This window comes from Anser anser (assembly GCF_964211835.1).
Source record: "Anser anser genome assembly, chromosome: 15".
Classification (NCBI taxonomy): domain Eukaryota; kingdom Metazoa; phylum Chordata; class Aves; order Anseriformes; family Anatidae; genus Anser; species Anser anser.
In genome coordinates, this window is record NC_139736.1 from 16,295,982 (window position 1) to 16,320,436 (window position 24,455).

Genomic DNA, 24,455 nt, shown 5'->3' on the forward strand with positions numbered 1-24,455 from the left:
CTCCGGGTGGGGTTCCCAGCGTTATGAGCTGGAGCAGACTTTGAGCCTGTGCTGCTTCTGGAGCAGAAATAATTGTCATGGATGTCCACCATCCCAGCAACACCCCTGCTGGGTGCAGGGAGTGTCTGGCTGCGATCTGCCATAGTGAAGCCCATCCAGGGCCGAGCAGCAAGATTTGTGCTTTCTGGGTATTCTGGTGGGACCTTGTGGTGTGTACCAGAAGTATTTTAAAGGCAGAAATTATATCGTGAAAAGATGAGGCATTTAGTCATGTTTTTTGTCCTCCTTCCCCTCCCTTCTTCCCCATTTCTCCTGGAAGGCTGTCTCTGTTACTGCTAGGATCTTTTTGATGTTTCTCTATTCAGAAGAACAAGTTTATTCCAGCCTTTTTGATGATTGTGCCATCCTCAGGTAAGAATCAGCCTTGAGAAAATTACAGGCAACCAAGTAGAATTGTTATCACTTTCAACACACATTTCCCCCTCTGTTCTGGGTTTCTTCTGAATGACGTGTTTAATTCATGGTTCTTCATGAATTCATATAATTGATTTAAAAAAAAAAAAAAAAACACAAATGCTTATCAGCAATGTTATTGTTCTCTAAAGGTCCTGCCTTGGGAAGGGGCGAACCAAAGTGGGATGAAGGGTGGTTGTTGCAGAAGTACTTAGTGGTTTCTCCTGATGTGGTGGCTGTCTGGGGAGGAGGGGTTGTCCCGATAACGAAGCTGTGTGGTGGTTCCCAGCTATGGTCTACTTCCTGAAGTACTGTGATTGAAACAGAGTTTCAGTGCCTAATCTGGAACCATTTGGAAAACCTGTCCCCAGTTTTTAAAGTAAAAACCTTAAAATTCTGTTCTTAAACAGTGCCCCAAAAGTGGTCAAAATTAATTGAGAACAATTTAATGTGCAACTTTTTTCTCTGAGCACTTGTTTAGGTGACCCATGAAAAAAGCGTTTGCAGCTGCCTAGGAAATGTGCATAACTCTTCATTACCCTGCTTTGTGCTTTATGGTGCTGAGGTCAAAAACCCATTTTTTCCCTCTTAAATTAACGTTACAGAAGTATCGGTACAATCGGTGCGTCTTAACTGCTAAGCGGATGCTGCTGTCAGTGTTAGCTGAAGGGAAGGATTACGATGGCCTTTGGCTACCCCAGCGAGGGCAGCAAGTTGGGGGCTTGCTCGTGCCCTTGCTGGGGCTGGCAGCGGGTTGCCACGGGATGACAGCTCCAGCCCTTCTTCCTCCTCTGGGTCGGTTCAGGGGCTGGCCTCGCTCTGCTCTGTTGCTTTCCTTCCCGTCCCTGTGACCATTCTTATGCGCTTTGTCCATGCAAAGAAGATCTTGTACTATTGTGTGCAAACATGTCTTAATTTGCACTAATTATTCCAGTGTACAACTTGATTGTTAGGAACTTGGTCTGCTGGCAAGCCTGTCTTTGGCCTGTCTTTGCATACAACAATCCTTACGTTTTATCTTAAATAGAGCAAGGGGTGCAGGGCTAGAGCAGGGAGGAGGCAGTGGGTCCTCCAGAGGGTTTTCAGGATGCGAAAAGTGCACGTACAGTGGAAGACGCAGCGGCTGTAGAAACACCAGCTTTTACCCTCCCTTTTTAATGGAAGTTTTATTTTAGAAAGCTTTAGTTAACGTCATCATAAAGTTTATTTCCATTTTGTTTATTTTTGAAATAAAGAGGCTATAAAGCTCCTGGCTGGACTTTTCAGTTTTGCTGGCTGGGGAAGAGAGGTGAGTTGGCTGCTGATCTCCTGTGGGGATGCTCCTGGCGCTGCTCAGCCTGTTTCAGCCGGCAGCGCCTTGCAGCCCGACCTACCTACGGCTGTGACTCATCTGCTGCTGCCTTGGGGCAGGTGAGGATGCAAGGTGCACTCTTACAGCCTCAGGAGTTGTGTCTACAGCGTGCAACACTTCATGCAAAACCCCTGGTGCATGGGTTCCCTGCCAGCATTTATTTCCTGGGCTATTGGGGTTTCCTTTGTTTCCTGAGCTGCTGATGCCCAAACCTGTACGTGACTGAGTATACTCTTGCTAAAGTCCTTGTTAATAAAGAAATGATGAATCCATGTTTTGGTTACAGGGCTGAGACAGATGCTGCTGCCCTTGCTGGTGACCTGAGCGTGTTCATGGGGTTGGAGCAGTGGTCAGGGACCTGGGGCTGTGGCTGGGTAGTGCTGGCATATGGGGACTTGAACATCCCTGGTCCAAAATGTAGCACCAGGACAAAACTGCAACACTGCCAGGCAGGAGCTTGGTGTCATCTGGGGGCATCTCTGAGCAACAGGAGTGACCTGGAGTGGCTGCTGTAGCAGATATTTCACTTACATCAAACGGGCACAAGCAGAATGCTTGCGCTTGGCCTCTGTGTTAGGCATGGAGCTACCTGCACTGCCTGGAGCCAGGAAACATCACCGGCAGCAAGTAGGAGGGCAGTGATTTTATGTTCTCATGGCAAACTTGGCTGAGAGCTACCCTGTTGACCCCCCTCCAGTTGTACTGGTGGCTACTGGTCTTGATCCCGACCATTTGGCTTTCCAAGGAAAGATTTTTTTTTGGTCAGATTTTGGGAATCTGTTTGGATTTCAGGCATTTCTAGCAGTACAGCACGCAATGCGTGTGAGCCTATGTCTCAGGGTCTGCTGTGTGATGCATGCGGTCAGAAGAGCTTCCAGCCTCAGAGCACACTTTCTTCACCTAGTTTTTTACAAAAATCTATTCAAATGAAAACAAATGGTGATGAAATGCTTATATGCTGAGACTTTGCACAGTCTTCTCTCTGTTCCTCTTATCTTGGCTGGATCAGTCACTCCCTGGAATGATGTCAACATACAAGTACACCTGAGTGCACTTTGTTGTTAAAGGTCTTTTTCAGCTATGCCAAAATTGTGGCATCTGAGTTGCAGGTAATGCAAGCTCCTACTGAAGCAAGAGGGAGGCTCTTGGGTGGCAGTGCTCAGTCTCAGGGATCTCGAGGTTTGCCCTTCCCTTGCTTCTGCCCCCTGCTTTGCTCCCAGCAGTAGCATCCCACACTTGGTGCATTAGCACCATTGGCCATGCTGTGAATGGATTCAACTTAAAAATAAAACAGAACAAAGGTTTCTTGGAGGATAGGTCAGGTCAGGAGTGATGGGAGCAGAGGTGGATGGGAACAGCTATTGTGAAGCCAAGTTTGTGGGGCTGGCAGGTGAGGAGAGAGGGGTTTTATCCCTTTTCAGGCTGTTAACACAATATCAAAGTGCCACTTTTTATCCTTAAGCGTTTCAACAGAGCAACGTGTCTGATGGCATCAGCCTGCATCACCAGGGATGTGCTGCAGATTCACAGTGCTCCTTAGAATGTATTGTTCTAGAAACATCTTTTTCTCTAAAGTTAATTTTTTTTTTGTCAAGTAGCATTATGGATTTTGTTCTATATATTTCAGTGTTCTTAGTAATTCTGAAAAAGAAAAAACTATAAAGTTATTTTTCTGTTTTTTCTTAATAGGCAGCACTGGCACACAATAGGCTCTGACTTCCGAGCATTCATGTAAATGCAGCATTTGGGTCCTCAGGCTGAGCCCAGCACCATGTTAGGATGTTTGGACCCTAATCCCTTGTGAAGGCTGGAGCTGGGTTTGCTGGTTTTGTTTTTCTTCCATTTCCTTACCTGGAATTAGGGGAATGCTTAGAGTTACGAGCCTATGAATAAAGCTAAATCAAAATAATAAAGTATTTCATTCCAGACGGAGAGCATCCACACAAGAATAACTGCTCCAGAATAATTTATCACACAGGTGATCTATTTTAACCAGAAAAAAATGAATAGAGCTTTGGGAGTCGAGCACGGCTCCTGAAAACACATGAATCACAGATCACAATAGGCTCTTTAAGAGCTGTAGAAATGATAGCGCTGTTTTTTGGTAACGGCACATAATGATCCCAGCTATACATGCATGTAATATATTTATACTTCAGACACATATATTCCAATTTTTATTTCTGTAATATAAGAATTCCAATTTGCTAGTGTGCACTTTAATTCAGAACTCTGACTTGTAATTTTTAGTAAAGAAATAATATGATAGGAAGGTGGTAATTTATCAAAAAAGACTGGCAAATTTATGATAGGAACAGGGAGATAATAGGATTTCTGAGATTGTATGGATGCTCTTTGAGGTGATTTAAGAGGACAAGATATGGAGGAACTTCAGTGAAAGAGTTCTCTTTTCCCTGAGATTGTTTTAAACCTAATCTATTTGCACTGCTCTCTTATTTTATGGATGCACATGGATTCTTATGTGAATGCTGAATTTTTTAGAACATTTATTGTAACAAGTCTTTTCTGCCTGGAAAAGGTCTCATGCTGCAAGCCTCTGTTAATGCTGACAATATATTCTTTTGCAGTGCCAGTGTGTGTGTGATTTTTAAAATCTTTCTATCAAATTCCAGGCTTGAATTAAAACTGCTGTTATGATACCTCCCCCTTTGCAACCTCGCCTCATCACTCTGGAGGTCTGTCACATTCTTTTCTTCCTTGTAATCAGGCCGTGTGTTGGGTCGTACCAGCTAACGAACGCACTAGGTGTGATTTAAGTGCTTGTGACACTTTGGAAAGCACAACCGTCAGGTGAGGGGAGGTGGTAGCTCATTTCTGTATAATTAGGTGTAAAGGCTTGATGAGTCCTTCTGTGTTCCACTTGTGTGTGATAACTTGACCCCGGTGGACTTACTAATGAATAAAAGAATATTTCTGCCGGCAACCCAGCTCTTCATTAGGTTGCTTTTGCTGTGTGATTACGGGTTTCTCTAAAGCAATCTGCAGTGACTCGGTAAGGCTTTCCACCACAGGAGGCTTCTGTAATTTCTTTTTTGACCTGTTTGTCCCCATAGCGTGGTCACTTTGCACAGCGGCTGTCGGTGGAGGCAGTGGCTGCTGGTTTATTCCACCGCACCCTGTGATGGTCTCAGCAGGGAGGTACAGCAACGCCACGTCCTTGTGCTGTGCACAAGGCCCCTTACAGGAATAAAACCCGAATGACCTCAATATCCTCCCTACTGCAAATGGCTCGGGCGGCCAAAGCAGGTGCCTCCACCAGTACCTGCGGTGGCAGCAGGGCTCTGCTTCACAGGTTTCGGCTTGGCTGGGCGCTTGACTAGTGCTATGTGGGCTGAGGTTAGTGGCGCAGGGATGTTCCCGATGGAAGCAGCCATGGGTGCCTGTACTCTTCTGTGATGAGCACAGCATTTGCAGGTGTCATCTCTGCATTCATTGGAAGAAAACCACATGTACCTTGTTCTGTTTAAAATAATGGTGCCTCATAAGCACTGACATGGGTTAGTAAGCAGTGAATTTGCGATTAAAATTTTGCTTATGGGCAAAAAGAAAAATAACCTTTATATAGATATGTATATATATTTACAGATATAAAAAGCCGAGAATATTATTTTAATACCATTGACATCTTAATCTTATTCAAGAATAATTACTAGTCTAGACTTCATTATTAGAGGAAAAAGTTTAGATAGGAATAACGTAGTTAAAATTGTTCTACACGTCCCAATTTCTGCCCCTTTTCCTGACGTTGTGCTCACATTGCCTGTACTCCTCTGGGTCCTGGGGTTGGTGGTGACCCCCTGGGCTGCAGTGCCGTGGTCACCTGCCATGGCTATGATGTTCATCTGCCTCCCTTCAAGATGCCATACAAATATAAAGATGACATACCATATAAAGATGAGAAAAGGCAAACTGGTGATAGTGTGTGGAGGGTGACTCACTCCGGCAGGCAGTGGCAGAGCTGGAAGCACGCCCCACGCACCCACCTGGGGCTGCCCTGAGGAGCCCTCAGCGCAGTGCGTGAATGCTCCGGGCACCAGGGCTGAGGACTGGCCACGTTCTCCTTGAAGTCTTCCAACTGCTGTTCTCTTCATTTTCGGTACTGTAAAGGGATGCTGGAGCACATGGGACAGAGATGGGGCAGCAGGGGAGGTGATTTAAGCACAGCTGTGCAGTTTCTCACCTGCAGGACACCCAGAGCCCCCCGTGTGTGGGTGTCCAAGCTGGAAGGTGGGCTCCAACTGCTGCCTGAGTGCTGGCATTTTCTCCGCATGTCACCCAAGCTTTTTGCTAAGCTTCTTAGAGCTGGTCATGTCCCAGGGCTGTTCTTCCAATGACTACTTGCCCTCTGCTTTAAAATATTTACTTCATTTACTACTTCTGCAATGTATTTATTCTGGCTAGGCTAAGAGCTGTGTGCTATCAGAGTTTCTTCCTCTGGGACATAATTGTAGACTGTGGCTGAATTATCCCTGCCACCGCCTGGGAAAACAGCACAGGCTGAGATTTGAAAACCTCTTACTATAAGGCAAGTTTTCCAGAGTCTTGTCTGAATCCTTCATATGTGTTCAAGACTATCCTTGAAATATGGTCACCAGAGCTGCTCACAGCTTTTAGTAATGGTTTCTTGGACTTCAGATACCGAAATAGCACTGCTTCCCTGAGCTGGCTGGTTTATCTCCTATTTCTGTATCTGTGGATTGCTTCGACCCTCTTAGTAACAGCTTCCCGTTAGGAGTGTGTGTGGTTGGCTCTACGCAAACCTTCCCATTTCTTTTTCTTAATTGCTGATGACAAAAATCATGTCTTCTCTGTTGTTAGAGTGACCTGTGTACTTGGTGCTGAGATAGGTGACGTGCCAGTTACGGCTATTCAGAGCACTTTGCTCAAATGAACTGGTGTCACCAAGCTTTCCGGATCTGCTCCCATCGTTAATGCTGTGCCTGGCATGGAGCGCTGCCACGCACAGATTGTATCAGCAGTGGCTTCGTGTGTTTTCCAGAGAGTTGGGGAATGTGCTGAATAGGGTTGGGTCAAGGATTGAAACTATTTGGCTAATCGTGTTTTTCATGTAGTGCCTACTGGAAAACTAGTTTTATAGTATTTTGGATAGCCTTTTTTTGTATAAAACATTTTTAGATTGAAAATCTACTGCTCATGAAAGTCAGCTTCAGGCTCTTTCACTTCACGCTCTTGTCAAACAGTGCTGACACAATTTAAATACCTCATTTGTCTGACGCTTAATTTTTGTTTGAGGATGACGTGCGCTAATGGTGCCACCACCTTTTCCCAGATGCTGGTTTATGTGCCATGTTGCTCTTCACCAGGTTTTTGCCCAGCACAGATTCAGACTGACTGGACTTTAGTTCCCAGATACCCTATATATATATATATATTATATATATTTTATATATATTATATATTTTATATATAATTATATATAATATATAATATATAATATATATTATATTGTATTATATATAATATATATTATATATTATTATATATATAATATATATAATATGTATATAATATATATAATTATATATATATTTATTATATATATATAATTAATGGCTTGTGCTGAGTTTCATCCACAGTCCTCAGATGGATTTTGCTATAGTTTTCAAATGTATTTACATGTTGGTGTCAACTATTCAGGGGTCTCCTTGGGCACCTCTTCTTCACATTTTTGCTGAGAAGAAACAAACCTGTTTGTTTAGGTAGCTTGTCATCAGAGAAGGGATTCTGGCCAGAGGTCCAAGTGCCAGCAGTACTGCAAAATGCGCTGTCGTTTAAATTACAGCACTCCCACTGGTGACAACCAGCATCTTTAACTGCTGCCCGCTCTGTGAGTGCTTCTGGAAGGGTTCAGCCGGCTGGCAAGGGGGCTCCTCACCCAGGAGGTGGCTCCTGCTGCGAGGGCAGTGCATGGGCAGTATGGGCTGGCCCTAGGGAGGGGTGTCTCTGTGGTGTCCCTGCCTGCAGGCTCCCAGCTTAACCGTTCCCTAGCTTGTTTTAATAACAGAACAGCTCGGCTGCTCTTCAGGGTCTCTGAGCTTGACGGAGGTGCCGACTGCAAATTCTGCTGTAGGTCACCAAACTTTCATAACGGTCTGAAATGCTGGTGCCACTTTTTGGGGCAGTGCAAAGCAGTGCCGTGGGCCAGCCTGGCCCAGCACGCAAAACAGGGGCCAGGTGCCCTGTGTCTGAAGCTGCGGCAAACAGCTCCGAATCTTAAGTGAGGTGATTTCGCCAGCAGTCCGTTTTGCATGCGTTTAAGCACCTATGGAGAATTATTGCTCCTACAAATAGGCAGGACTGGAGTGGCCCGGTTTGTGTTTCTATTTCAATGCTAATGAGCTTCACTCTGCAGCTTCCTCAGAGAGAGCGCAAATAATATTGGCTTTTATTCTCCTCCGGGGAGAGCATCTCTCAGTTGCAGGGGGGAGTGAGCCTCAGCAGGAGCAGGGGGAGCACTTTGCCAGCTCCAAGGAACTGTATTCAAGCAGCCTGTGCCTAAAAATATAAAAAGCCACCTTGTCAGTAGGTGCAAAAGCGCTGTTCACAGCCTTGGCTGGCTGTTGCCTGCCTCCTGAGCCTGCAACTGGGCCTGGGCGGAGGCAAAGTGACCGGCCAGATCGGCAGCACCAGTACCCATCACTTGTAGGCAGCAGGAGGGCAGTGCAGCAGGTGAGGAAACAAATGCAAAGCCCTCTCCATCACTCGCACCTATAAACTGCAAAAGGTAGAAATTGCTAGCCCTTAGGGCACAGTGCAAACAGGGAATATTTGGCTTTGCTTCTGCAGCATGTGCTGCTGCAGCTGTTTCTGTACCCAGATGCTTAAAAAGGGCTTGATGTGGGTTTGGGGGCTTTGCAAAGCAGTACACCAGTGTTTCAGGAGGGATTTGGCTCAATCTGTCCCTGCTAGGGTCGTGTGTGGGGACACTAGTTGGTTGCTCTGGTTTTCTTCTTCCTTTTGCGCAGTCAGATTTTCTGCAGCCTCACAAGCCTCTAAGGATCTTCTGTATGAAGATTACTCATCCCTGGCGTTTATTATTGCCTAAGCCACCGGGGCATATTCACCCTTCTGCCCATCAGATCAGTTAAAAAAAAAAAAAAAAAAAAAAGAGAAGGAAGGGGGGATTAAACCAAGAACGATAGGTGAAAAGGAAAAGGTTGTTTCTAAAGAGTCCTGCAACTGCTGCAGAGCACTCTGCTTACTTGTGTGAGAAACACTCCGCAGCCAATAACTTAGGCTCAGGCGAGGATCTCAGTGAAGCAGTAATTTATTCGCGTCCCACAAGCAGGAGCGCGCCTACTGGTCCCAAAACACAGTTTATATACTTTTTGATGACATGACCCTCCCCTGTTTCCCCACTGAGTGGGTAATCCAGGTTCACAATCTACCTGATGCTTCACAGACAGTGCATGGCCTTCAGTTGCTGGCCTGTTAAATTTCAAATTTCTTTTGACTTTTTTACTGTTTGAAGTGGTAATGTTTCCTCACTTATCTGACTTGACTTAACACCGTAATTTTCACCTAATTGTTCTAAGGAGTCTGGTCGTCTTCAGTTTACAAGGTCGCCTGCTAAGTTTTCTTATCACTGCAAGCATATCTCAATACCCCATTCCTTACCTTTAAACAATGTAACTCTGCAAAAACAACATTTTTATTTCCACACTTGCCAGACCCCTGCAATGCACAGCAAATGTAGAGGTGTCTCATTTTCCAGGGATAACTGCAAATGATCTGAAAGCCTGTTTTCTCTTGTGTTCACATTTCATCCCAGTGTATTACAGGATTTTGTTCAGTTTTTTTGATGGTCTCCTGGGTAACGTTTTATTACAGTGATAGCGTGGAGTTCTAGTTTGTAATAACGAGATCTATATAAATAATACGGATTCTGCTGCTTCCTGTAAAGCTGCTGCCTGAGAACACTTGAAAGCCTTTTGCAAACATTAATTTCCTATTATTTGGGATAGAGAAGCACCTTGAGGTGTTGCACAGAGCATTGCAACAGTGTGTTGTGCTGGCCAGTTGCCTGTAAAAGCCTGTGAATCATGGGTTTCAAATAATTGAGGGGCTTTTTGCACCCAGAGGGAGTCATTTAAATCTTTAATTTTTTTTTTTTCCTGACACTGAGGTTTTAGAACAGCTGCCAGATAGTATGAGACTAAACATAAATTTCCAGGAGCTGAAGATGCTGTGAGAGGAGCATCGGCCTCAGAGAAGAATGAATGTTGGGAGAAAAGGATGATCATGGCATTTCACAGATTGTAACTTGATGTGCAAAGAGCTGAAGGATGCTGTGACGACAGAACGCGGTGCTGGGTTGGGCACGAGCACTTGGGCTCAGAGCATTGCCCTCGGTGCTGTGATAATACAGCTTTCCATGCGGTGCTGCCCTGCTCTGGGTGCACATATCATCGGGTACCTGGGCGTGGATAAACTTGGCGCTGATGTTGCCTTAAACTGCCTGTGCTGTGGTCAGCAAGAGAGGGGTGAGTTGGGGTGTGCTGCTAACGGCAGTGCTGGGGCGAGTGCCCAGGGGATGGGGAGATGCTCTGCTTGTTGTGGGGCAGAGCCTGAAATGCACATGTGGCACTGGCAAGTGGAAATGGCAGTGGTGATGAACGGAGTGAAGGTTTAATGGATTTCCTGGAACCGTGCTTTGTAAGGGTCTGGTTATAAGGATTTGCACTGTGTCCACAGAGGTTTTCTAAGAAAAGAGGACTGGGTTTTACAGCAGTGGCTGTCACTTGGCTGACCTGCCATGCTTCCTCCTTTCAGGGTAACATTGAAATGAATATTGTATAACAGAGAGCGCGGCATAATTGGCTGGAGACAATGTCTGTGTCGTGCTGTTCTGTACAATATCGATCGCTCCTAGACCAGCTCTGTGTATCTGAACTCAGTCCATTAAGTGGCTGCCCCGTTGGGCAGGTGCCAATCTCTTCATGCTGCAGTGGCTCTTGCTTTGTTTCTGCTGTGCTATGAGCCCCGTAGGCGATCTGCAGCTGTGCCACCCTGGGTGCAGTTGGGGGCCCACGGGACCCACCACGCTCCTCCAGCCACTGCCTCCCTGGCTGAGTTGTCTTTGCTCTGCCACCTGTCTCCCTCCTGGCACTGGTGGCTCCTGAGCCCCCCGGAGTCACAGTGATGCTGGGTGGCACTAGTGCTGGCTGCTACGCGATCTTCAGGGCTTGTGAGAGGCTGGAGCTAGATCACAAGGGGAAAGCCTGCTCTTCCTATAGGCAGAGGAATTAACAGGAAAACTCCTTTTCTTCTGCTCCTCGTGGTGCATGGCCACATGCTGTTCCTGCACTGCTGACATAAATATCTATATTTGCACAAGTGTCTCTAAATACTACAGGACAGCGCTTCCCTGGGTGGTGGTAGATAACCCAGGCTTAGAAAGGTGCTTGGAAAGGCTTTCCCGAAGTGCTTCAGCGATTCAGCCAGAACAGGTGCCTCCTCAGCTAGCAGTGTGGCGTGCCAGAGACGAGTCCTGGAGGTTGGGAACCCGAGCAAAGCGACGCAGCGGCTGCTGAGGCACATCTAGATTGCAGCTGGTTTGAGAAGGTAAAAAGCCGGGCAGGGTTCTGCAGCTTGGTCCTGCTGGAGCTGTGCCTGGTTGGTACCGTGCTGGTGCAGCCACCCAGGGCCACACGCTGCCTCTGCTCACCGCACAGGCTCGCTGCCGAGCCCTCGGGGGAACAGCAACACAGCAGACTTCTTGGTGGCCAGCAAAGTGCCTTATTCAGTCTGTTTTCTTCATTACATTTTACTTCTTAGAGGCTCCTAAATCTCTGCTCAGAGCAGAGCAGTGCTGCTTTTCCACCAGTGAAGGGACACGAAAGAGGAAAGGTCCGCGCTGCTCTCCTCCGGCCTTCTGGTGCAACTCCCCACTTCTCGCTCAGCAGACCGAAATGCACTCCAGCCGTTCCCAAGCACGTGTTTTAAGACTTAACCCAGAAGGTCTTACCAGCGCTAGTACATGCAGGATGTGCTGACAGGTGTGCTCGGTGGATGCAGCTCAGGGCCGCTCACACTGCTGCAGGGCTTCAGGCGTGCTGCGGAGCAGAGGTGCTCAGCTGCAGAGCTCGCTGTGCCCGGCGGCACCACGTAGCACAGAGCAACCCCACGCTGCAGCTCTTTGGAACTGGGCTCCGTCTAGTCCTGCATCTTCACAGATGCACACAATTTATATCTAAATACTTGAGAATTATTCTTTTAATTAAACAACTTCCTTCTTCCTATAAATAGTGTTCTAGCAGATCCTGTAATAAATTGATACTTATCGTTCCGTTAATCAGGTCCACAAAAACATCCAGCAGTGAGATCTTTTGACCTATTGATTGATTTATAATGCTTTATTAGCAGATGGTGAATCATGAAAGCTGCTGTGTGACTGTCAGGTACTGCTGCTGGATTTGTGCTACAGGGGGCTGTTTCAGGGTCAGTGTCTCAGCCTGTGCATTACATATAAAAGGAGTATGTAAAGGTCTGGGGGAAAAGGACTTTTTTCATGGAGTTAAAGCTCAAATAGAGTGGGGAAAAAAGTCTGTAAGTCTGTTTTCCTTACCTCACATTATATGTTTTAGATGGATAGATAAGAGCAATATGTTGAGATTTGACAGACTGCTAGAATCAACAGCTGAATTTGTTAAAATAGTCCAGAAGTGGCTAAGAGGCTCGATTATTAGCTCCTGCCGAGCTACTGGTGCCAGCAATGGATGCTGGAGCAGGGCCTTGCCTTTGATTTTAAATGAAAAGTTTGAGCAGACTTTTTTCCTCATTATTTAATTAATTAGGAATACAATCAACTGAAATAAGATAATTTTAACCTACTCAGTGTAACTTCCGTCCGTGCTTTTCACCTTCCTGTTACCATCACCATCAGGCCACGGACTGGTCCCATGGGGCTCTGTAGGTGTGATATAATCATCGGCTCTCACCTGGGGAAGGCGCCTGGCTGCAGCAGCTCTCAGCACTGGTCTTCTTGCTCTCCTCTGGGTTACAGAGCAGGAGGGAGGCTGGTTCCTGAGGGCTGCAGGTGTGCTCCAGCTGCAGCATCTCCCCACTGCCCCGGGGTTTCACCCAGCTGGGACAGGCTGCGGTGGTTCTCCAAGGCCGATGTCCAATAACAGTAATAGAGACCAAATCACAGAAAGTGAACTGAGGCCACTGAGAGTCAGAAGCCAGCACAGTTCACGTGCCTTTTGGTGTCCCCTGTACAAGCGCTGGCCCAGGGGACGTCCATGACTTTATGCTGGTGGGTGGCCAAGCACAAGCTGGTTCTTCTGTGTCTGTCCTGTGTTGTCTGTGCCTGGCTACTGCAGAGCCTCGGCCCTTCAGCACAGGTGCAGTCTGCAGCCATAGCCACAGGCATGAAACGGCTCTGAGCTTCACCAGGGCATTCTTGTAACACAAGCAAACAGCTAAAACAATCTTTTAATAAGAGATGGTAGGAGTTATGCTGGACACCTCAAACTTCCTGACGTGCCACACGGCATACATATCTATGATATTTCTCCTGTCTCTTGGTTCACTGAAAACACAGATTTAAGGTTTGGGTGCATCTCACCTAAGGTTTGGCATTTCTGGAGGGAAACAGGGTGCTTAATCCCTCTGGGCCGGCTCTGCAGGAAGCAAAGCATGATGCACAGCTGGGTTGTTGCTCAGCCCACCTCGGATTTCTCCCACTCTGTAGCTGGAAGTATGCAGTTTGTGGGCTGGGGGCATTTTACACTTCAAATAAATGCTTCATATTTAGGTGGGATGCATATGTGCTTAGGTATGCAACTGATTTTTTTTTTAACCCCCTGCCTACGATCTGTTAACATGAAAGGTGTTAATTATAAATTGTGCTTGGTTTTGGCTACAAATAACACTGGTTAACTGTGTGTTTTGCTAAGCTGATGAATCTCATGGAGCTGCAAGTGCGTGGGTACAGTGTCCTCCTGTGCCTTGGCGTGGAGGCGGGAGCCAGGAGGGAAGGGAAGTCCAAAAGAGGGTTTCATGGTAAAGCTAGTGGCTTTCTCTGTAGTTGCTTTTCTGCTGGTTTAATTTCCTGAATTGGCCCTTTCTAGGGTAAGATGGGTGGCCAAGCAGGCCCAAAGGCCACAGCAGGATTATATGTTCCTTTTGGTGACTGACCATGGTTATACTGGCTCTGTCCGACTGTGAAAGCAGAAGGGAAAATCTTAATCTTCTCACTCCTGTTGGGTCATCTTTTACATCAGGGGTATTGTTCCTGTGCTGTTTTGTGCCCCTTTCACTGTGGAGGTGAGGCTGAGATTTAGGAAAAGCAACACCAATGTGTGAATTATTCACAGCACTCTTCAGCAAGGACCAGCCTCTGTGGAGGAGCCTGGGGAAAGAGCTCTGGTTAAGTCCTGAGAGCAATGCAAATTTTCACTCATTTCATAAATTTGAGCCTTGGAGAGCCTAAGGTTGAAGTCACTGATCCAAGACTGGACAGTGAGAAGCATGAGCCTGCTCTGAGTAGCTCATGAAGTGGTGAGCTTTAAGTTTCCATTAGGTACGTTTGCTGTATTTCTATTGTCACAAAATTTTGCCTTTATTAGCAATGAAAATGGAAAAAAAAATATTCTTTTATTTTTTCTTCTGACTTGGATGGATTTGGTTTCAAAACCTTAGGATGCAAAACCTTAGGATGCAATACAGGAAAGCCTGGGAAGAGAAGATGGAGAAAGGTGCAGAGTTACAGCATGGCCTGAGCACTTGGGAAACTCCGGAGTTCAGCTCAGTTCATGAGTCAGTCTGATTTTCTGCGTGACCTTACCCACATTCTTAATTTTTAATCTTCTGAAAAGTAAAAGCACAATCTTAAGTGCTTGGCTGAATCATTTAATCTCTGTGCTTGGCTTTTTGCTGGTGAAGTGGTGATAGTGATATTTCATTTTTCCCATCATTAGATAAAGAAGACTATTTGGCTCGTAGGCTCTTGGAAAAGGAATTAGCTGTCACTGTGTGTCCGTGCAGCACCTATAGCATTGCGGTTCTGATCTTGGTGTTCCATAACCCTATAAAAGAATGAATTTTGCTTAGTTGAATCCTGTATTGGATATTTTACAGTTGGACTTGTTATAACTATCAGCTTTCTTCTCAGTTAAAATGGGTATAAAGTGGTAAAATGACAGCAGTGTTTTTTGTTTTTTTTTTTCTTGTGGACTAATGCGCAGTTTTCCCCTACAAATACATCACTTGCTTGAAGCAGGGACTTTTTCTGAACTATAAATGGTGAACCTGTTTTCTTCAAAAGTAAATGAAATCTAACAGTTTAATTATTTGTTTCTCTATTTGCATCCACTTACAGTACGGGATCACAGTAAGCTGCAGATGCAGGACCTGATGAATTACTCACATCTGTCAAGTCTTTAGGTTATCCACAGTCTCTATACTCTGATATTGCACTTATTCTTGAAAATTTTTGGAGATAAATATATTATTTCTGATTTCTTCCTTCCGTTTAACTCATCAAAATCTGAAAATTTATCAGTAAAACTAGAAGAAACCACTGTTTGTGTTCTTGCTTTGGGATTATTTGCCTGTTTAAAAACAAACAGAAACCTCCCTGGAGCATTCCAGAAAGTGTTCTCCGATATAGCCCAAACAGTGAAATATTCTCTGTGAAGATGGTTTTGCAAATGCAGCAGACCATGACTTTGTAATGCAACAAAGAGTAGTTTTTTCCATGCTAACAGCAGTCAATTCTTTTTCCTAAGAGCAATTTTTTTTATTTCTATGCATTTTTCAACCCCTCAAGACTAAATGAAAAGGAAAAGTAAGCTTAAAAAAAAAAAGTTAATTCCTTTGACTAACTTACGAGTTTTTGTTACAGCCTTATTTTATTGAGGGTCTCAGTTCCCCAGATTGCTCCACAGAAGGGATCTTCACGCACAGGAGTCATTCATGTAGTTGAAGTGCCTCTTCCTGATTCTACCCAGTAATTTCACAAGGAAATAAGGACTGGTTTTAAAAAGCTTAGAGCATGGACAGCAGCAAATAATTCAAATAATAAATGTGATATCATCTAAAGGGAAATTATGGAAGGTCTGGACTCTCTTCAGAGCTGCACAGCAAAAGGCAAGAGGCCCTTCTGGTCAAGGAGGAGAAACTTGTCCACCGTGAGGGTGGTCGGACATGGCAGCAGGGGCCCAGAGAGGTTGTGCCACTTCTGTCCCTGGGGTCACTCAAAGTTTAACAGGCCCCAGCCCAATTGACCTGATCTAAGGTTGAAGTTGGCCCCGCTCTGAGCAGGGGTCGGGGTGGAGACTCCCGTGGCACCTTTGAACCTCAATTGTTCTCTGCCTCTCATTCACAGGAGCCAGCTCTGTTACTGTTAAGGTATCACTTCACAGATTATTTTTATCATGGAAAATACATTGTTTCATGAGCAGTGATATCTCTGAGCATCCATTATTCAGAAAAAGTTTGTTTTCCAATTACACATGATCATAAGAAGAAAAGTGACTGGTTTGTCAGAACTACAGAGCTAAAATAAGCTGCAGCAAGCACATTTTCTTGGCATGGAGCTGGTGTCTCTAATTAGAAAAGCTCTGGAGAGTTAATCTGCTTTGGTAGTGAGACCTGTGTTGTCTTCCTGCAGTGTGTGAGCTGGCTGGAGCCGAGTGTCTCAGAAAAGGGCCTGGAGTCTGGGCTGCAGATAACAAATACCTCTTATTTGGGAACTTACACGTATGACTTCCCCAAATGTTAGGTTTGGTGCGCTCCTGGCAAATGGCAGAAGTGCAGCAGGGCTGGGGACTGGCTTACAGATGCAAATTCTTACATCTTTTTTTTAAAGAAAAACTTGGAAGTCCTAATATCTTGAAAACAGTTACTGTGGAGTGGAGTAAGTTACTGCAGCATCTAGGTGGGTTAAAGAAGCGTCCTCAAAAGACACAAGCAAAAAGCAGTCACTCGAGAGATTTACAAGGCTGGGTTGGCTTCTTGTTTGGGGAAACTGTACCTCTGCTGTTACAGATGTACCAGCAGCAGGAGGGGAACAGGTTGTGATAATTAGCTGAGTCTCTTTTGGTCTGATAACCTCGCCCACACTGCTAAACAGGTATTTCAGTATATACTGAAGCTATCAAGGTTATCTTCTGCTCTCATGCTAATGCTCCCCAGAGCAGGGGGAGCAATTAATCAGAGGGCTGCAGCAATCAGTCAGGTTTACATTGACACATGGAGTTTAATTATTTTGCAGTTCATTCCACGTTCTCGTTAACCACAGTGATGTTTATTCTGGGAGGTATTGTGTTTATTCTAAGTTGGTGCAAGGGTTTTAACTTCAAACAATAGATTGGCAAGTTGGCTGTTTGGCCTGGGCTCCAAATTTCAAGGGATTCTGTGGAGCACTGTTTGGCTCTATCAGCATGCTCGCTGTTGGGAAAAACAGCTCAATTTTCCAGAAGCTTAAGGGAGGGGAAAAAATAAATAAATCCAACACTGCTGTAGGTTTTACCTGAATAGTATTTTACTCACGTATATATCAGAGCAGGATAGCTAACAGTACTGTCTGGCCACTTTTTACACTGAAGCTTGTGACTGTACGTGGTGCGGATGGCTTCTGAGCTGAAAATCATCTATCCTGAACGCAATGGAGGATGTTTCATTTAATGGGGACATAACTGGAACCAGAGACTAGAGGTAAAAAAGAAAAACACACAAGCCAAACCAAAACTCCAAATAAATTGAGAAATGAGGTGATTATTTTAATGCTTTAAATGAGGCGGTTAACCTCCGAAAGAAGAGGAAAGAGAGAGAGGAGTCTCCTCCTCTTGAAGTATTCAAACCACAACTGGGTACCTCTATCATGTATATACAAGGCACACTAAATGAAAATTTGCTGCCTTTGATACAGGCAAACAAATGATAAATTATAAGAGTACTGTTAACTTGGTTTCCTACATATTTCAACAGTACCAATACGTGGACCTGCCTTATCCTTGTGCCTTAATCCTGATTTTTTTCTGGGTTGTATTGAAAAACAATGGTTTAATTTGTCTCAATAGTCCTTGGTTCCTCTTTTGAGACATCTACCACGTGTAACAGTTTCATTGTAGATGCTGATGTACTAGTGTTGACTGAATGCCATTGGACAAAAATAACTTACATTTCTTTGTGATTTGAACCAAACTGCTTGATTTAAAAGCAAAAGCTGTGTGTGACTTGGCCAGCATACTCTATCTCCTCGCCAGCAAAGTTTCTAAACTGCATTTCTGCTGAGCAATTCATGTGCTGAAGATGTATTAATGCACTGTTAGAGCAGACAGCTTGTGAAGAGGGGCCTATACACATTATTGCTGCAATAACTCTCATCTGAGTTCTGGGAGAACACAGCTTGCTGTGTTAAATGCGTGCTGATATACCTCCTCTAGCATAGCTGTGCTGCTGTCTGGGACTTCAAAACACCTTCCTGCTGTGGTGGGCAGCTCCCTTTTAAACACTCCGCAACCATTTAGCAGATTAGCATTGGCTTAGACCCTGTGCTTACTCCGGAAGCCCTTACCGAGTTAGTGAAAAGCTCAGCAGGATGGTCTCAGGTGTCAGATAGTTGAACATTTGCTCTCAAATGGAAGCTCCTTTGTCCAATTGCACCTGGACAGAGCCAATAGCAACTTCTCTCATTTTAGTATCGTTTATAGTCACTTACATCCACACCTTAATAACTGTCTCATATCCAGATTGCTAAAAATTTGCAACTTTCTCATCTCAAACCCTACAAATAATAATAAAAAGTGATGGTGTAGGGTTTTTTTAATCTCTACTCTCAGTCTCCCTATTACTTTGCAAGCTACAAGAAATATTTTTGTTGTTACATACAAGCTCCCTGGGAATGTGCAATTGATTATTCAAAGCTCATGGTACTGCTGCAGGGATTTGTGTGGCTCTGGCTGACTTTGATTCCGAGATAGCCTGCCTCATGCTTCTGTCCCTTAATGCAGCTGATAACATTAAGTCCTGCAGTTAACCAAGTGAAAGAAATTGCTTTTCCTTATCCAAAGGCCTGGTGCCTTTATCTGACTGGGAGGGTCTCCAACAGAATGAGATGAAAAGTAGGTGAGATAAAAAAACATCCGCAGGACTCAATGTGCAGTACAGTAGAAGTCCTTTCAAGATCTTCAAACTAGGAATAGAAAAATATATAGAATAATCTATTGACAACAACAGCCCTCTGTATTAGGGTATTTTTTCTCTGTTAAGAAGCTAAGGATCAAGGGTAAATGAAGTCCAGGTAATGATACATGAAATTGTTAATTTAAATGTGGAAAGAGAACTCAGCTCACCAGCAGGCTGCTTGGGCACTAATACAGCACAGAGCGCAGTAATTCCATAGAGAAAGCAGCTGGCAAGGACGGGTGCAAAGTTCCATATTATCTATGTGTGTGCTGGTTCATGTGTATTATTTCTGTCAGTGATAACGAGGAGTTTAAACATAATTCACTAATGTATGAAAAAGTTCTTCTCAGGACTGGGTACAGCCAGGTAATGGTTATTCTGATAATTTAACTTTATTTCAGGAGGCTCATGAGGGAGCATATTCCCTCCTTTTCTTGCTACCTCATCGTAACAATGATCTGTGCAAAACTAATTTGGCTATTAAGTTATTCCTACTAAAATTAACCAGAAGTATTTATAAGTATCCTTGCAGGATTTGCTGCAAGTAGACACCAGAGTGCTGTGTATCTTCCAGTGCTGTTGGCTTGAATTTGCATCCTTCCCATCACCTACTTTCTCTGCTTTGTGGAGCCATTCTCTCTGATACACAGCACTTGTGCATTACTGGAGAGCGGCAACAGGCAGAGCAGGGCACACACCCTCCTTTGCAGATTGTTAGTAAGAATGCGATAGGAATCTCTCCCCCTGGGAGCGGAAGCACTGCATAGGAGTTTGCCTCCTGCACTGGGCTTGGTTGAAGTTTGCCTGTTGTGGTAAAGGTCCATTGGTGCCCAAATTCCAGTGCTACTTGCAGCCACGTCCATGTTTCAGGCTCATCTATCTCATACGCTCTACGTGACAGGTCCTTACTAAGAATTTCCCCGAGAGCTTGTGAATGATGGCTTTCTTCTTACAGTTTCTTGTTCTGTGTTCATGGTGGATTTCCATCACCTGGTGATGGGCCAAGGCTTGGGAAACCCAACCAGCTGCTGTCTGTGCAGACCAGTCGGAGCAAATCACCTTGTCTGTGATTGTTGCTTTTTTCCTGGTGGTTGGGACTTTTTTTTAGCCTTTCATCACCAGTTCTGTTGATCTAGGAAAATGGTAAACAAATGAGCCTGATTTCTTTTTTTATTTTTTTTGGTCACAATTACATATGAATTGTCATATATGAATTATATGAAATAAATGTATATGAAGGGTCATAATTAGGGTTAGGGTCCCTGTGAGTTCTCCAGGGTGCAATAGGAGGCTCCTAGGGCACCTGAGCATGCTGTGGAGCGCCCTGGGAGTCTTCACAGGTGTACTTGGAGACTCGTAGTGGATGCTGGAGTGCACTGGGAGTGTTGGGAAGCCTCCAGGTGGCACCAGAGCACAGTAGTGGGGCACGGGGATGCCCTTAGGGTACTGTAGAGAGCACTGGAGAGTCCAGCGAGGCCTTCAGGTGGTGCTACAATGCCACTGCAAGGCCCTGCAAAGCTTCTGGAAGGTCCTAGAGAGCACTGGGAGGCCACAGGAGGCCTCAAGGCTGCACTGGGAGTTCTCCAGGGCATCCTAGAGGTCACTGGGAGGCATTCAGGGGGAGCTAGAATGGACGGAGTGGCCCTGGTAGACCTGCAGAGATCTAAAGTGACGTGGAAGCCCACTGGAGGCCTCCAGGGTGAACTGGGAGGCATTTATTTCACATGGAGGACAGTGGAGAGCCCTGTGAGGCCTCTAGCTTGTGCTGGAGCTGTCTGGGGGACCCTGGGTAGCCTCTAGTGTGCCCTAGAGCAGACTGGAGAGCTCTTTGAGGTCTCCAGGGAGTGTTTGAGCACACATAGGCCACTCTGAGGCTTTCAGGGTGTGCCGGACTCCTATGGGAGGCCCTGGAAGAATGTATGGTATGCTGGGAGGCCTCTACTGCTCTCTAGAGCACACTGGGGAGAACTGGGTGGCCTCTAGATTATCCTAGAGGAAACTGGGTGTGAGCTGGGAATCATTTGGATGTGGCAGAGAGCATCTTGAAGCCCTGGGAGGTCTCAAGGGCACACTATTTCATAAATATAATAATTATGACCCCAATTTTTTGACTGCCTGTTTTCTTGCCTGTAGGCAGCTCATTTTTTTACTTTGGATAATACAGCATTCAAAGTGAGTGCCATCTTCTCCCTACTGTGATGGCTTTAAGAGATGTTCTGTGGCTGTGGTCACTCCTTCCAGTGATTTCCCTGTTGGACTGGTCAAAGAATCTTCTTTCCTTGTTTTTGTCCAATACCATCAGCCACAAGTGCTCTGACCATGGAGAACATCAAAGTGATTGTAGGAATAGCTGGCTTCTGTGCAGCAATCATTATCCCTCACGTGCTGGTTTACTTCAGCCAAAAAGGTGCCCAAAAATTTGACATGGGTGTTTATATAAAGCGTGCCTTGCCATTACAGCACAACCTTTGGATAATGCAGGTCCTTGTTTTTGCAATATTTGCCATAAACACTGTCACAATATTGTATGTAGAACATCTTAGTAATCAGCTGCTCACATTATATAATTGGTGCATAAAGTAAGTAGTCATTGTCAATGAAAAAAAAATCATGGTTTATTGCTCTAAATAGAAGTGTAACACCTCATGAATTACCAACTGGGTCTTGGTTGGGGCGTATTACTTCAAATTCCGATGCGGTGCCTATCCATTTTAAGTCCTAACCTATTTTTGGCCTTAGGAGAGTTTTGCAAACAGAAGGCTATGTTGAACTGTATCCATTGGGTAAATAGTTTAGCAATAATGTAAAATATGTTGTAATCAACAGGAAGGATTGGAAGAAGGGTGAAATTAGTTGATTATCAATGAAATCCAGCAAATATGACATTTCTGTGCATTTATTAAACTGTATAACACTTTGCAGTAGGAAGTGAAGCTAAGTGCATCTGTAGTGTGTGTGTCTGTCCCTTGGATTCTTTTGAACGTATATCTGCAGTCACTTGTGATCTTTGCTCTCATGGCTAAGATGTTTGCATTGCATGACAGCTCGCCTGGGTGCCTGGCTCTTACTTAGATGAAGCAGGAGACATTCAGGTCACAGCTGCTGTATCTGAGAGTGCAGTCGCAGATACTCCTCTACCTACCTGAAAGAAACGTGAGGATAAATAAACTTATTAAGTCTTTTGAGATGCTTGGATTTATTAATAGCAACTCTGAACCTTGCTATGATCTCACTGTAACCATGAGCTTGCTGATATTGCTGTGTGTCACCTTCATCAGTAAACGGTCTTTTTAAGAATAATCCTGTGTTGATAGGACTTCAGTATGCGGCACCTCCATGGATGTATTGGCATATGAAGTATGCCACAGTTTCCTGTGCTTTTGTAGTATTCTGTATTAATGAGCTTGCTGAAAGTAAAGAATTTTTATGACCTAGATAATTTACCTTAAAGCCTTGAAAGAGAATTTCCCCTGACTTTCAGAAACTGCCACTGCTCAAAAAGCTTGTGTAGCTCACTTTGGTGCATGTAGCTGTAATAAATCTTTTTTTTTTATTTCTATTTTTTATCTGATACCTTATTACAGAATTATGGCAAAACCTGTCAGGGGGCAATAAGGGCTAATCACTGAGGTGGGGCTCCCCCCCTGTGTGGCAACACAGGGTCTCACAGGCAGGGTTGATCCCAATGCCCCAGCCAGGGAGCGGGGCAGGCTGGGGGCAGCCCAGGCTCTGGGCACCACTGGAGGACAGGAGCATCAGCCTGCAGGCTGGGGTCTGGTGGGGAGCATGGTGCATCCAGGGCTGGCTCTATCCTGCCACCGCTGGTTTAATAGCAAAAGGAGAATGGTTATAAAGCAAGTCACTGACATATTTAACAAATATTACAAATATGCAGTGGACGCATTGGGACAATGACAGAAGACCTGAATGACTAAAAATAAGTGGCATGGAAATCTGCAACTGTTTGGTCACCAAATAATTGTTTGCGCCAGAATTTTTCTTCTGTGTATTGTAGTCCTCTTAAATATCTTTATCGATGACCTGGATGAGGGGATCGAGTGCGCCCTCAGTAAGTTTGCAGATGACACCAAGTTAGGTGCGTGTGTCGATCTGCTCGAGGGTAGGAAGGCTCTGCAGGAGGATCTGGATAGGCTGGACCGATGGGCTGAGGCCAACTGTATGAGGTTCAACAAGGCCAAGTGCTGGGTCCTGCATCTGCGGCTCTGGTGAGGCCGCACCTCGAGTACTGTGTTCAGTTTTGGGCCCCTCACTACAAGAAGGACATGGAGGTGCTCGAGCGAGTCCAGAGAAGGGCAACGAAGCTGGTGAGGGGTCTGGAGAACAAGTCTTACGAGGAGCGGCTGAGGGAGCTGGGGTTGTTTAGCCTGGAGAAGAGGAGGCTCAGGGGAGACCTCATCGCTCTCTATAGGTACCTTAAAGGAGGCTGTAGCGAGGTTGGGGTTGGTCTGTTCTCCCACATGCCTGGTGACAGGACGAGGGGGAATGGGCTAAAGTTGTGCCAGGGGAGGTTTAGGTTGGATATTAGGAAGAACTTCTTTACTGAAAGGGTTGTTAGGCATTGGAATGGGCTGCCCAGGGAGGTGGTGGAGTCACCATCCCTGGAGGTCTTTAAAAGACGTTTAGATGTAGAGCTTAGTGATATGGTTTAGTGGAGGTCTTGTTAGTGTTAGGACAGAGGTTGGACTCGGTGATCTTGGAGGTCTCTTCCAACCTCGATGATTCTGTGATTCTGTATGCTACAAGCGTGAATTGAACTGCTAAATTGTTTGTCACAGGTCACAAGCAAAATCTAATTGAAGGGAAGAAGGGATAAAGGAATTCAGCTGTTTGCAATACAGCTGTGAGCAGAGAGGAGGGGACTCCACCAGGTCAGCTTCTTCACAGACTTTCTTTTTAATCTGTTCTGTGAATGAAGCAATGGCTGTTCTCTTTGCCTCATTTTGGAAAGGTATATATATTTTTTAAAGTAGCCAAGTCTTTTCTCTGCCTATTCCCGTCACTTCAGTCAAACCATCCCTGCTCTTGAGCTGCATTCCTGGCTTGTTGTGTGGCTGCTGGGTGGCAGTGGCCCTACAGATTGGAGCAAGAACCATGTCTGGATGTTGCCTGCCTTGCTTAAATGTTTCCAAATGCCAGGTATAAAAACTGTCAAGCAATTGCAGCCAAAACACAAGTCAGAGAACTCCCCTCAGCTCCAATAACCGGGTCTGCAGTATTGAAGTTTGCATTGCTTGAGGGTTGTTCCACTGGGACACTGGCATGAGGGTGAGTGAAGAATTAGTAATAAGTTTAGTAGTAAGTTTTCCCAGGGGTCATGGGATTAGCGAAGCCTGTTTCTTCTGGATTTATTTGTTTATCCTTGCATCCGCGCAGTATTCATTCCTTAGTTACCTATGGATATTTCTTTGAGCCCTTCGTGCAGTGCCCCCAAGCTATTTCCCGATCTATCCTT

At 45.2% G+C, this 24,455-nt stretch overlaps 1 protein-coding gene across 2 annotated transcripts in view; it reads left to right on the forward strand.

The window, feature by feature from the left end:
• The first annotated feature begins 7,410 nt into the window (after positions 1-7,410).
• Positions 7,411-24,455, forward strand: part of LOC310881798 (uncharacterized protein) — a 60,421-nt gene continuing 43,376 nt past the window's right edge. The window contains exon 1 of one of the 2 annotated variants that reach the window (XR_014572599.1): positions 7,411-10,329. The gene's annotated coding sequence lies outside the window, so the exon portion shown is untranslated. The other variant, XM_083799551.1, reaches the window with a different exon arrangement.